This window comes from Motacilla alba, chromosome 4, assembly GCF_015832195.1.
Source record: "Motacilla alba alba isolate MOTALB_02 chromosome 4, Motacilla_alba_V1.0_pri, whole genome shotgun sequence".
NCBI classification, from domain to species: Eukaryota; Metazoa; Chordata; class Aves; order Passeriformes; family Motacillidae; genus Motacilla; species Motacilla alba.
Window position 1 is genome coordinate 2,900,610 of NC_052019.1, and position 14,924 is coordinate 2,915,533.

Sequence of the window (14,924 nt, forward strand, 5' to 3'; positions counted from 1 at the left end):
GGCAGAAACCAGATGGCGAGAGATAAGAAATTGTGGCGGTGTTTAGGTAGGACTTTGGAGGGCTGTGTTTTTTTGCACCACAGGCTGGGCTTTAATTGTGAGGTGGACTCCGATGAGATTCATTTCATTGTCTGGACAGGAATAGGAAAACACACGTGCAGGAATAAAGCTATTTTCCACACTGGGTCCGCTTTGTAGTTTGGTGAACGCCCCGGAGCAGGGGTATCAAAGCAGCCTTGAAGTGCAGCAGCAATCGCAAAAGGCAAAAAACACCCGTCTCGCTTAGGAAGAAAATTAGGTTTAACACACTCGCTTCACCAAACAGGCGCTGATGCCCTTAGAATTTCACGTTCCACTCGCTCAAGATCAAGAGCGGGGCGGAGGAGGCGGTGCAGGAGGCGGAGGCGGAGAAGGGGAAAGAGGAGGAGGAGGAGGCGGGGGATGCTCGAGGCGGAGCCGGGGCGGGCCGCAGGGGAGGCGGCTGGAAAACAGGCCGGCGCTGGTTCTCGGCCCGCAGTGCCCGCAGCCGCCGCTCAGCCGCGCCGGGAGCCGCTCAGCCGCGGGAGGCAGCGAGGCGAGAGCCGGGCGGGCGCCCCGACCCCGACAGTCCCCTCCGGCACCGCACAGAGAGGTACGCGGCGGGCGGCGGCCCCGGTCCCTTCGGAGCGTCCCCTCGCAGGGTCCCCTCGGCCCCCTCAGCCCGCACCTGCGGCGGGAGGGCCGGTGCCGCCTCGGCGGGGCTGCCCGGCTCCGTCCCCGCGCAGAGCGCCCGGGCAGCGGCGGGGAGAGGGCGGGGGGCTTTGTCTGGGGGCACAGAGCCGGGACCCGTCCCGCACGCCCACCTCCCCACGCCGCTCTAGGGGCCGTTCCCGGTGCCCCGTCCCACACACCTGCCCGAGGGGCCGTTCCCGGTGCCCGATCCCAAACACCGCCCTGAGGGTTCTTCCCGGTGCCCCATCCCAAACTCCACCCGGAGGGTTCAGCCCTGTGCCCGATCCCACACACCACCCTGAGGGTTCAGCCCTGTGCCCCATCCCAAACACCACCCTGAGGGTTCAGCCCTGTGCCTGATCCCACACACCACCCTGAGGGTTCAGCCCTGTGCCCCATCCCAAACACCACCCTGAGGGTTCAGCCCTGTGCCCCATCCCAAACACCACCCTGAGGGTTCAGCCCTGTGCCCCGTCCCACACATGACCCCGGAGGAACCAGCCCTATGCCCCATCCCACACACCACTCTGAGGGGACGTTCCCATGCCCCATCCCACAGTCTCACCTCCCCAGTCCACTCCAGGGGATGTTCGCTGTGCCCCATCCCACGCACCCCAAAGCATCCCAGGAATTTGCTGACCCTCATTCCTCCTCCCCTTGACGCCCCAGCCCAGGTGCAGAGCAGGTGTCATCCCTTTTTATGGGGACCGTGGGAGAAAGGATCGCTCTCTCTGCTAAGGGCAGAACACGCATGGTTGTGTTGGGATTTTGGGGCGGTTTGGGTGCTTTTTTTTTCCCCCCCTCCCGTGTGTTGATGTCGGTGAATCTCCCGCATGTGACACGGGTCGCGCGTTCCTCCGCGTTCCCCGCCTCGGCGTTCCCGGTGATGACACCGAGAGGAGAGGTCAAGTGGGGAAGTCACCGTGCTGGGGATGTGAATGACGAGCGGCGAAGGCTCGCTCCCCGCTTGTTTGTGTTTCTGCTGTTTTCATGTTTGTACAAAGCTGTTACAATACCGCGGGCTTGGCGGCTCGCACCGGCGTTTTCAGTCGAATCCATCGACTTGTGCGGAATTGCTCCCTCTTTGAGAGCGGTGTTGTAGATGAGGGATTAGTTCCGAATGCCGGGTAGCAAAATGCACAAAGCCACTTGTCAGTTACGGAAACTCAAAACAAAGCTTTTATTTACATTCTCAACCCCATACACAGAGCTGCTCTGCTGCATCCTTGCTCTGCTCATCCCACGCTAAGTGCTTTCCGTGGATTATAGACATGCTGTCTCAAACCTGGTGCTGGGACCAGCTGTAATTGCCTGATATATTAGATGTAAACATGAGCTTTACATAAAAGTGAAACCATATGTATCGCCTAACACATGTCCACTCTGTGATCCTGCACAAACAAAGTCAAGCCCAGAGCCCTGTCCTTAGCTCACCCTGTTGATCCACTTTTCCCGTAGCCTGTACGACGCAGTCCTGTTCCCAGAGTTACCAGGCAGGTTTAGTGGAGACCAAGAAATCAGCCCAGGAGCATTTCTGTGTGTTGTGCAAGAATGCTGTTATGTTCTCAGTCATTTACAGATGTTGTTTTATTGACTTAGTGATAACACTTTGCTCTCCTAGGTCCTTTTCCCTTTCCAGATTGTTAGGCCAGCACTTACTAATCTTTTATAGCACTGCTGTGGAACAGATGTACCGTGTTTTTTAGGCAGTAGTAAGCTCTGTGGTTTCAGCTGCCTTTGCCTCTAAAAAAAGCCAGCACTGCCTTTCCCTCGTGCCACTGTTGTGGAGTGGGTAGCTGGACTAGGAAGCCTGTTTGGATGACTACTGAGCTGGCAAAAAATCCAACAGGTTTGGGTCTGACTCAGTGCCTGGACCCAAATCATTGTGTGGCTGATCAAATGTTTACCTCGACTTCTTTGGGTTTGGAGCAGCATCCAGCTGGTATTTTGGCGAAGCTGTGTGTGGAATGGGATGTAGAGGCCTTTAAATGCTAAAAATGCTGGGTGCTGTGGTCGTTTATCCCTCTCCATCCTTTGGCTCTGTGGAACAGCAGCTCTGGAGCTGTTCCTCTTTGTGCCACGCTGCCCTGAAACGCTGGAGCGTGCGGCTGGAGCGCCACAAACGCACTGCACGTGTCCTGGTGTCCCGTGTCCTCAGCCCTGCTGCTGGCACTCCTGCTTGTCCCTCTCTGCTTTGAGCTGGAAGTGTTTTCTCCCCGTTGTGTCTCTCCCACCCAAGTGCCACGAGTTAGCTGTGGTGTCTCTGCAACTCAGTGTTTTTCTGGGATGGAGGAATCTCAGTTGACTTGGTGGCACTGGAGGGGTTGAGGTAGGGTTTGGAGAGCTCTGTCAAATTGCTGACTTTCATTGCAAACAGCAGACATGGTGGTTTCTGGGCTCCCTACAGCATCTAAGAGGTGTGATGGTGCTTTTGCTGACCTCCACCTTAGCCAAGTAGTGTAATTTGGGTTTTTCTCACTCATCCATCCTCAAAAGCTATTGGACCCCTGTCCATCTCTGCCTCAGAAGCTTGGAGGAGTATTTCTGCATCTCATTACCAGCCTCAGGAGTGTATCTGCCTGCCTCTCAACCCGACTTCCATCATTTCATGTTTTCTGTTCCTGTCATCTCACTGAAAAGTAATCTCTTCTAATCAAATCTGAGGTTCTCCAACTAAATTCCTGCTGGCCCAAGTGAGTGTCTAAGGAAAATTGTGATGCTGACTTCTGAACTATGTGGAATTACTTTGTATGATTGGGTTATACAAAAAAGAGAGATATTATTTTCTCTTTTTTTTTTTCCAAAAGTATTAAAATGCAGCCTGCTGTGTTTCACAAATCTCACCGCTGTCTCCTTCTCTCAGTAATTGTAATTAACAGACCAGAAAATGGAAAAATGTAGAAATACCCTTTCCCACTGGCCACAAACATTAGTCCTCTCCAGAAGTTAATGAAGTCAAGTCTATGGAAATTAAATAACTGATTTTTTTTTTTTAGTTCTGTTGGTGAGCTAAAACATTGTCTTAGAGTGGTAAATAATAAATAAAACAGCTGTAAAGATCTCCTCTTGGAATTGATGTGGGTGAAGAATGCATTTGAACTCTTTTTTTCTCTGGAGAGTCTAAACCTCTGGCTTTAAGATGTGGCTGAGGGATCTGTCCTGCTCTGCTTGCATGCAAAAACTGACCTAAGCCCAGCAGTAAAGTGGGAGAGAGATGGTAACCTACCATGAGAATACGGAATAAAAGCATAACCATAAAAAATCCCAAATGCAACCAATTCATCAAATTATGGACTCCTAAGACACAAATAGTTGTACAAGTGACTCTTCAAAGCCACCTTTATGATGTTTCCAGACTCTGTTACAATCATCTTTGTTGTCTTCCTGTTGGAGGAACATGAACATTTTCAGCTACCTTGATTTTGTGTCCCATTTTCATTGGCTCTGTTGCTGTGTTTCCTTTGCTGTGTCTGGGCATTCCTTGCTCCGTGTTGAGGGCACGTGGGTGTGTGCACCGTAATAAATCTTGAGTTTATAGAAGTCACTGTGGAAATCGGTTGAAAAGCTTTCCTTTTTTTTTTTTTTTTTTTTTTCTTTTTTACAATCTAAAATTTCAGTGGTTTCTTCTTGTTTTGACAAAAGATTCCAGAAATACCATGGGTGGGAATATGAACCACTTGGAAAATAAATCTTCGTGGCGACTCCAGTTACCACTGGGAGCGTGGTGGCACCTGAGGAGCACATTGGCGTGGTGCAGGTGGTGTGTGGCTCTGCTCTGGAGAGTGGCTTTGGAGGAACCTTAGTTTGAGGTCCTGTTTTTGTGTTTCCATGAGAACCAGTGCCCTTGAGGGGCCCTGGGATAGGGTTGGGCTGCAGGCTGAGAGAGCTGGAGAAGAGAAAGCTCTGGGGATACCTTTGACCACCTTCCAGTGCCTAAAGGGGCTCCAACAGAGCTGGAGAGGGATTCTGGATAAGAGCCTGGAGTGACAGGACATGAGGGAATGGCTTCCCACTGACAGAGGGGATTTTAGATTAGATATTAGGAAGGAGTTCTTTAGTCAGGGGGTGATGAAGCCCTGCACAGAAGCTGTGGTTGCCCCATCCCTGAAAGTGTCCGAGGCCAGGTTGGACAGGGCTTGGAGCAACCTGGGATAGTGGAAGGTGTCCCTGCCCATGGCAGGGGGTGGGAATGAGATGATTTTTGATGTCTCCCAACCCAAGCCATTCTGTGATTCAGCCAGCAGCCCTGAGCTGTGGCTAACACAGCACGCAGGGTTTTTATAACAATGTATTTGCTGTCTGAACCCAGCAGCAGCGTGACAAGGACATTTGCTCTGGGAGATGTGCTCTATATTCCGGTGACCTTTTCCTCTGGAAATCTTTAAATGCAGTGAATGTGGTGGTGTTTGGTGACTTTTAATCATGACCTTGGTTTTAAGAGCAGTTTTGGTGTTATTTTACATGGTGACTTGAAGTTTTTGTTTTATGACATGCTCGGGCCAGGGCCATGAGGTTGCAAGGATGGGATGGAAGGGAAGTTGTAAGGATGCAGCAGGAGTGGTTCGGCTCTGAGAGAGGCCTGGGTTGCTCTGAAGGTGATGAGCTCAGCAGCAGGAATGTCATGCAAGAGGGGTGAAAAAGCCCCTCCCTGCTTTTCCTGCTGGAGTTTGATCCCTGAGCTATTCTCGGGTAGTTCTCTGCTACCAGGCCCTGCTTTAAAGTCTCAGTTAAACAAGGCACTTATTGTTGGTGCTCTCTCATTCCAAGTGGTGGTGGCTGGCAGCTTGCTGGGTCTGAGGGAGATTTTGCAGCTCCAGAGTAGTGATTTACACAGGGTTGTTGTTGGATATTCCCTCTTTGGGGCAGTTTTCCACATCGTGCTGTGAGACCACGTTTCCCTCGCTTCCTGGAGCAGAAGGATGGAGGGAGCACTGGGAGCCACAGAGGAGATCAGTGGCAGAAAGGGAGCGAGGAGATCTCAGCTGTGGAGGGCCCTAAAGAGCTGAACTGACGTAAACCCAGGCAATTTCAGCTTGTAGGGAATTTTTGGTTCGGTAACTTTCATTTCTTTTATCCAATAGGTCTTTCAAGGGCTGCAAAGCCTTTATGATGGCTTGAAAAGTTCCTTTAATTCCACTTTTAGTGTGTGCGTGTGTACTTACTGAGTTCAAAGGCAGGAACTACCTTTTAAAAAATAAAATATTTGTTTTCCTGGCTGATGAAGTAGAAAACTAAATGGATGTAGATAACTGTTGGAGAATGAATACTTAGTTATTCATTTCTTCACCATTCATTATTCTTGATCATGCCAGATTTTCCCAAGTGTGTCCTCTAGATTGAGCTGAGTGGCATGGAGTAGTGTAGGTTGCTGGCGTGCTCGGAATGACTGAAACATTGGACAGGATATGGTGATGCTGGCACATTTTGAGAAGGGGGAAGAAAAAGCACGTTGGTTTTGGATCATTTGTGTTGTGAATTACTTACTCAAGCTCCCTTGTAGCTGTTAGAGGCAGAAAATGCATTGTGCTAAGCAAAATAGATAGTCCTAGCCTATCCCTAAACTGGGAATTGCATAGGAAAGGAGGAGTTTCTTTTCCTTTATAAGAATTGGTTCAGTTAAATTAATTTTTCAGGGCAGGTGGGGAATGGATTTTCTCAAAGAGGTTGCACAGGTGCAGCATTCAAGCGTGCTCAACTGTTGTTTCTGTCGGACGAGTATTTAGTCTGAAACTGAATTAAAACTTCTCCAGTCCCATGGGATGCATGTTCCAGGATATAGATGTAACCTCCTGCTCTGATCTCCAGTCTTCTTCTAACAGGATTTTCTCTTTTGAAATCAGCCACTGTTGTGACCCCAGAGGATTCTGCCAGGAAGATGTGCCTGGTAATCCTTTGGTCGAACTCCTGAAGCTCACAGACCCTTTGGGGAAGCCTGGCAAGCTGGCACGAGGGTTGTTTTGTAGGAGCCTGGCTTTAGGAGTGGAGCTGCCCTGAGATGTTTGCCGTGAGCTGTCCTGTCTCCGACTGCTTGTTTCCCCTCTTGCATAACTCTTTTCCAGCCATCAGAGCACAGGCTGACGGGTGACTTACACAGATTTAAGATGCTACTTCTAGGAAAAGGGGTCATCCTATTCCTGTGCATGTTCTGTTTGACTGTGGGTGTGAGATCTTGGTCAGGGAGCCCACACACCCTGGCAGAAGATTGTTATTTTTATGGGGTTATTTTTCAGTTGGATCCAATCCCTGGCCCATCCCGTGACTGATGCTGTCAGCTCTACACGTACAGTCAGGGCTGTCCTTTAAGGACAGTACAAACTGGGATCTAAGTTTTCTGGGATTGCATAACTGTGCCCTCAGATGTGCCAGGGTGTACTGACAAACACACACACGTGTGGTCATCGCTGGGATGTGCTCATAAAACACTCACACATGTGAGTATTTCTCCTTGGGACCACTTCTGTCACCTTCCTCCCTTGTTTCCATAGACAGAGCTTGGAGGTTGACTTTGGATTTTCAAGAGGATTGTGGGGGTGCACACAAGGAAGCAAAAAATCTTAAAACTGCTTTGATAGGTCGAGCTTTAACCCTGAGATAAAGATTGGTACTTCAGAGTTTGCAGTTGACACTCTGCTGCTCGGATGCTCTGACCCCACAGGACACTTCGTGCCATTTATTAACGCTTGCAGGAGCATAAAGTCCTCCCAGCAGACTAAATTAAATGTCCTTTTCTAGTCGTGGGGAGCTCACACCATTGCCCCAGTGTCACAGTGGCATCTGGTGTCTCTGTCTGGGCTTTGAGAGCACTTGACAAAGGGCTGAGTGTGACCGCGGGTCATTAATCTTTTTGTCCCCTGATTCCCTTGGGGTGGGATCCAGGGCTGTGGTGGGCAGGAATCCAGTCCTGAAGACCTTACACATGAAAATATTCCAGGGAGGGACAGAAGAAAGGCTTAAAGAGAAGAAAGAAAGAATTGCTCAGACTGCAGGGTGAGATGGGAAGGGGGCAAATGGGAGGGACAGTGGGGCTGGGCTCCTGTTGATACTGTCCCCGTGCTGTGGCATGTGAGAGGGACTGTGTTGTTGGGAAGGCTGTGCTGGGGAGCTCCTCTTCCTGTGCTTGTTCTGTGAGTCCAGCTCTTTGTGTTCTCCCTGTATTGCTCCTCCAGGAATGGAGGGAGAAGGTACCGTGTAGGAACAGGCAGCTGCTGCACGTGGGATCTTACAGTGCTTCTCCAATGTATGATGGAAATATTAGGGAGGTTTGCGTGCTGTGGGGCTGCTGCTGACATGTTCTGTTGTCACATTTCTGTTACAAGCAGGGCAGGAAGGGACCTTATGTTGTCTAATCTGACCTCCTGCCCCAAGGCTGGGTCAGATCTATCCAAACTTTCCCAGCAGTTGTTTGTCCAAAGCAGTTGTTAAAAGCCTCCAGTGATGGACTTTCCTCATCGTCCCTGGGTGATCCTAGAAAGCCTGTCATTGTTCTTGCCATTACCAAGTTTTTCCCGGTTTCTGACTTTGATTTCTATGCAGCAGTTGAGAATTGCTGCTCTCTTGCCCTTTTGTTGCTGTACAGAGTGAGCTGTTGAGTCCCCTGGAGCTTCCTTTGGGAATCTCTGGGCCGTGTCTTCCTTGAGCAGCAGCGTCCAAAACTTCCCTGGAGATCTGTGTCTGATACCTGCATGTACTGAGCCAGCAAACACCATTTTGAGACTCTCAAGTAGACTTTTGGGGTGTGATTGATGCACTTTAGTTTTGGACAAAGCACTGGTGAAGTGTTTTGTCAGAGAAGGGTTTGTCTCTTAACCAAATAGAAGAACAGAGCATGTGCTTTTCTTGCTCAGGCCCTGTCTTTTCCACAGGGATGTGTTCTGGATCTCTGACTGTTCCAGAATAATTCCTTGCTGTTCCAAGGTGAAGGAAGTCCTTGCCAGCTGCACTGAGCAAGGCTTTCCCCATGATTAGCTTGATTACAGCTCAGCCATTGTGCTTTCCTGCTCTGACCTGCCAGCTGGAGCTCAGGAGTGACCTTCCCTTCTCCCTCCCTGCCGTGATTACACTCTGTGCATCTGATTTTGTACCTGCTGTCCCTTTGTTCCCCTGAAGGATTCAGCTATTCATGCATTTCTAAAGCTGGTCAAAAGTGGATGTGAAGATGAGAGGTAGCACTCAAATATAAACAATGACAGAAAACAGATCAGCCAGTCCTAGAAGCATTATTTGCTAAGGTAAACTCCTTCACTTCATTTTTGGGGGGAAAAACCCCAAAACCTGCCTGTGTGTATTGCTCCAGGCATTTTCTCTGGATCTATTAACACCTCTGTTATACCTTTCAGTGGGAGAGAGTAGGATGTGTGTGTGAAAGGTTTGTCTGCACACAGAGGGCCTTTGTCCTGAGACAACTGAAGGAGCTCTCACCAAAATGAAGGCTGGTTTGGACAGGCCTGAAACATCTTTTGGCATCGACTTGTGTTTATTGCTGTGGGAAGAGCAGGTAGGGAGGAGCAGTCTGGCTTTTTTTGTTTGAACTATCAGTATCTATCTTTGAATTCCTCAGTGTTCTTGCAGAGTTTTTGTGTGATAACTTGTGTAGTGTGAGTCCCCAGTTTCTCTTGTTCTCTTTCCAATTGCAGTGAAAGCTCTGGTGTTTCATTCCTTCCTTTTTTTCTCTGTCAGTTGCAGACACTGGGATCTTTAGTCATGTGGAAGGCATTTTATTGACAGCTTTAGAGTCTGAAATACTTGCTAGCACTGAAGAGGTGTAAAGTGATGTAGACTCTTGGGCAAAATCCCTTTTCCAGTGTTCCTTGATAAAGATTTCTTAGAACTGAAGAGTAAGTGAAGTGGCACAGGAGATTTGAAGCTCTCTCATCTGACCTCTTGCTCCAGACAGGATCAAAGGTAGGTTTCTTGTGAATGTTTTTGGACTTTTTTTAGTCAAGAGTGGCAGGTTGATGCCATGCTTTGTGCCCTCATGGTGAGGAATCTTTTCCTCCTGTCTGATCAGTATTTCCCTCGCTGTCAGTAATTCCCATTGTTTCTTGTCCTCTGGTTTCTGCCATCCAGCCTGGCTCCACCTGCTCAGTAAACCTCAGTTAAGTAAAGACAATAACTGGGTCTCCCACTCAACACCATTTCTTCTCCAAGTTCCACAGCTCCAGTTCCTTCATTCCCTTCTCACATCAGGTGTTCCATCAGGCTGCTGCCTTTCCAGCTCAGTGATCCAAGCAAATTTAGTGACCACAGAGTCATGGAATCACAGAATGGTTTGGGTTGGAAAGGGCCATAAAGATCATCCAGTCCCACCCCTTGCCATGGACAGGGACACCTTCCACGATCCCAGGTTGCTCCAAGCCCCATCCAGCCTGGCCTTGGACACTTCCTGGGGCTTCTCTTTCTTAATTACCTGATGTCGATATTGGACCAGTTAATTAAGATCATTTAGAAATTGAAATCTGTGCACTGTGGTGCTTGCAAATCCTCCCAGGTGAATCATCTCTTGGGTTTATGGCCATACATTCCAGTCTGTCATCCCAACTGGTAATGAAAATATTGCACAGCTCTTATGCCTGGCTGCACCCGCTTTCCAGTGCCCTCCCAATTAGATAACAAACCCTTGATAATTATGCTTCGAGAAGGATGTTGTCATGCAGCCATTTTATGGTGATTACATCTAATTAATGTTTTCTTAGGTGGATCTTACGGGAATGTCATGTGGAACAGCATCAGAGCTAATACAGAGATTGCATTTCTGAATCTCCTTATCAATCCTGTACATTTTTTCCTGGTGATGCTCAGATCCTTTACTCCTCCATAGATTTCTGATGCTAGAAGGAACCACAGAGGTGATGAGACCTGCCCCTGTCCACACTGAAAGTTCAACTGAGCAAGTCACACCAGATTGATCAGAGTTCGTGACATGACAGCTCCAGGAGATCAAGAGGAAACAAACGTGATGTGTTTATGGATCCCAAACAAAATTAAACAATTACCTGAATCCAGCCTTTGGAGCAGCCTTTGAACGAATCCCAACCCTTTTTCTGCAAGGGCTGGGAACATAAAGAAGTGTCCAATCTGTAGTGCTATCAGGTAGCAGTTATCAGTGCCTACGTGCTGTTACTCAGATCTCGTTAGCTGCCTAATTGGATAATAGGCAGGACACTTCACAACTGCATAAGTATATTAAGCTTAATCTGCTCTGGTGCAGGGAGGGGAAGATAGGCTCGGTGACAAATGGACACAAGAAGATGCACAGTGGGCCTGGGGTGTAAATATGGGGCTGTGTCCCCATCACTTCAGTCCCAGTAACTTTCTGAGGCAGAGGCTCTGCGTGTCTGCAGCATTTACATCAGTGCTAGAGCCCCAGAGCAGAGAGTTACAGCACTTTCAGACTTTATCCATATTGGCCAGGCAACTTCCCCTCCAAAAGCACAGTTTTTCTAGTAGTTGAATCCCTTTCTAATTTCTTTTTAATAAAATGTGTGGTATAACTTAATACCTGCTTTTAAATCCAACATGATAGAACAGAGAGAAGCATCCTGTGTGTTTGTGTGATACTGGACTTTGCAGCACATTCCGTTCCTAAAGCTTGTTTCCAGCACATGCAGATGCACAGTGGACAGGATCAGAAAGATTCCACAGTTCGTACATGGAGAGGAGAAGCTGTTTGAATATTAAATACTCTTCCCTTTCTTTCCTGAAAAAATGCAGTTACTGCAGTTACCCAGTTTGAAACTTTTGGAGCGGGTTGCCTCTTTCCAAAGGTGCAATGAAACCTAAGGCAGATTCCTGTAGATGTGGGTATGAGCACATTTCATGAGTTGCCACCACCTGTTCTATTCTCAGGAGAAGGGATCTGCAAGGGACGTTTCTGGGTGCAAAAGGTGCATCTGCTAAGGGGATCTTTAGCTGAAGGTGATGGGAGAGTGACTGTGTGATCTGTGTCCTCTCCATTTTTTTCCTGGATTCCCTTGGGACTGTGTTTTCACAGAAACCCCAAATTGAGCCCAACTTTTGGCCCTGTATCCTGTGTGAGGTGCCTACAGTGATTTCCCTCCTGATTTTCCTTTTCATTAATCTCTTGCTTAACCTTATAGGAAAAGTTTCTTCACCTTGTGCTGTCCAGCATCTGCCTGTAGCCAGGCAGGAAAGACATGAGCCAAACTCTTAATCGGTAAGTGTCTTAAGTAAATGTAAACTCCATTAAGTGTGTTTATCCCTGAGCAGCTCATTCCCAGCTGTGCAAAGCACCTCGTGGTTGGTTTGTATGGGATGTACAGAGGATTCTCTGCTGCTTTGTCCTGACGTCTGTGTTTGTGACCAGCCAGGGTTAAGATTGAAGCACTTGTGGGGTGCTTGTCACTAAGGGTTAAGTGTGAGGACGCTGTTCCACTGTACTGTGAATTTAAAGCCTGCTGACTTTCCCATGGAAAATGTTATTTAAAAACAGAACCCCTCAATTGCTTTTATTTTGGATGAAGGGAAGACACCGTGGGGTGTTGGTCCGTTTTGGTGTAGACGAACTCCCAGATGGAGGAATTAAAGAATAGTGATTGAATGCAGAAGAATTTTTATGGTTGTCCACACCTGATCTAGTGCCCGCACTAAAAGCGTGATCAGCAGGGAAAAATAGTAGTTTTTTCCAGAGGGTAGCTCACATCTCAGCAGCCAAATTCCTGGAACAGGCTCTGGAGAGAGCCTGTGTCCTTGTTTTGCTTACGTAGTCCCTCTGAGGCACTGGTGGGGGGTAGCTGCAGGTAACTCTTCCCTTCTGTTGCTTGTGCCTGGGTCATGCTGCAATTGGAGGCATCCAGAAGAACTGAAGGAGAGTGGGCTGCTACAGACGGTCTCCCCAAAGTGCTGGATGTGTTGATAGCATGTTTTGTGTAACTATACACGACCAATATTGCCTTTATCTCTCGTCCAAATCTGCTGGGTATTGATGTGGACTCAATCCGTCATCAACTTCGAGTCGGGCTTGACTTCAACCTGCACTTATTAAAGAGTGAAGAAGGCTCTGTCATATGCAGTTGATAAGGGAATTTAGAAATAAAAGTGCATATTAAATTGTCAGTAGCATTTTTTCCCCTCTTTATCTGGAAAAAAAATAATGGCAGGGGTTGTTTTCTTCCTCCTGCGTGGGCAATTTCTAGACATGCCCAGCACTCGCAGGATTGTTTTTCAAACCCAGGATGACCCTTAGGGTGGTCCTGTCTGGCCCCTGCCTGCTACAGATCAAACCCACACCCAGACATGCAGGAATCAAAAGCAGAACACCTGCTTGGTTGGTCTCTAGTGTGTTCTTTGCAGAAAGTTTTAAAAATGTGTTTCATCAGGACAATGAGGAGATGAGATTTGTGACACCGTGGATTCATCTCACCCTTGTGGCTGAGCATGGATGAGCTGTCCTTGTAGAGGGAGCCACTGGAGGATTGTGTCACTCTAGGTCTTCATTAGGGTCGTTAAGCACTATTTTAAGTTTCCTGAGCTTAAGTCACAGAAGATCTGATGTCTGGAGTCAAGGCCTGGCCAGTGACAGGCAGTCCTTTGGAAAGCTGTGCAAAGATTCTCGTGTCTCTCCAAAGCAGTGCCCTGTATTTCAGAAAGGAGCATTGTGACCGAGGAGAACAAGTTTCAGATCACATGTTCCGCAGCAAATACTGTCCTTTCGATAGGAAGACTTGTTGGAGAATGTTAATTGAGTCCCTTTTTAAATGAAGGAGGCTTTGCTTCCTTCCCAAGTTTTCAAAACAGATTTTCCAAATACAGTGCCTATGTTTCATTCAAGTGTAAATCCTTTCTCTTTAACCTGGAAGTTATCCCAGAAAAAAGCCTATCCATTCACTGCAGGACAGACCTTTGTGGTTGTAGAGGAAAAAAAAGGAGTGGATCAAATTGTCCAAACAGGAAGGGTATTAAGAAAAGCCTTTGCTCAGTGAGCGGAGCTCTCATTTCAGTTTAAATGGTGTCCTACAAATTCCACTTTACATCTCCATTGCTTTTGAAGCATCGCACAATGATTGAGGTGTCTGCTAAATTTAGAAATGACAATTTTTTTCCTGCCAACACGCCAGCCTAGCTGGAGGGATTTCAGCGTGTAGTTATGGGATGGATGCAAGCGGTGATTTGAAATTTACTGGCTTGTTATCTCATCTGACTTGCACATAGCTCTGTCCTGGTAGGAATTTAATACCTTACACTGATGCCTTTTCATTCAGAGGGCATCAGTGGAAATGCTTTTCTGGCACAGCCAGGTGCTTGTGCTGTTTTACATTCGGTGAAGCTGAGGTACTGAAAGGATCCAGCGTGGTGTGCTGAATAAAATGAGCTCCCACCTAAACACGTTGAAATTGTGCTTTATTTTGAGCAAGTTATGGGTAGGATTGTCACTCTTTTACTGCAGTCACATGAGAAGGCTGTGGAAGCAGAGATAAATCACAAGTGTCCCAATTCACAGATTCTACTGTTTACCATATGACAAATCTTCCTGCTCTGTGAAAAATGTCTTAGATCTAAAATACATCTTTTTTTTTTTTTTCTTTCTTCAGCCTGTGGTATTTAATTACTGTCTTTCTGAGCAACATTTCATCTCAGTTCTGTGAAGCTGTTTGAGGCACAATTTATGCAGGGGATCAATACTAAAGTAAACTTCCCTTTGTTTTGGTAAAAATGTCTTGATTGTCACAGAGAAGAAACATTTTGAGTTCAGGTGTGTCAGGAGAAATGAAAGGCACCTTGCAGCAGTGGTAATCCATCACTGGAGTGCATCCCACAGCACTCCAGGCTCCACTTTACCTGCAAGGCACTTAAAACCTCAAAGCACAAGAAGTCGACTGGAGGAGGTTTTCTGTTTGAATCTCCAGACAAAATTTCATCCTCGGGCTTTGTTTTGAAGTTTGCAACAAGATGGGAACAAAGGTGAAGGTGTCATTGTTGTGTTTTCATCTCTTTCCTCACCCACCCTTCTGTTTCTTGTCTTTGCTGTTGTTTGACCTTTAAAGATCCCTTGCAGCCCCAACTATTCTGTGATTCCATGATTCATGAGCTGTTTCTGCTCCATTCTGCACTCAGGAGGAAAATCACTCAGTGGGGGGAATTGTTCCTGTCGCTTTACAGCAGGGATGTGGTTCTGTATAAGAGATTTTCCATGGCAGTACTGATTTCCTTTGGATATCTCTGGGTGACCTGAGTGCAGACAGTCTGTAGTGAGGAGA

The 14,924-nt window shown here is 47.6% G+C and overlaps 1 protein-coding gene across 1 annotated transcript in view; it reads left to right on the top strand.

The window, feature by feature from the left end:
• The first annotated feature begins 442 nt into the window (after nucleotides 1-442).
• The window catches only part of SMOX (spermine oxidase), a 50,749-nt gene continuing 36,267 nt past the window's right edge, over nucleotides 443-14,924 (top strand). The window contains exon 1 of the mRNA XM_038135533.1: nucleotides 443-631. The gene's annotated coding sequence lies outside the window, so the exon portion shown is untranslated. The remainder of the gene's footprint in view (nucleotides 632-14,924) is intronic.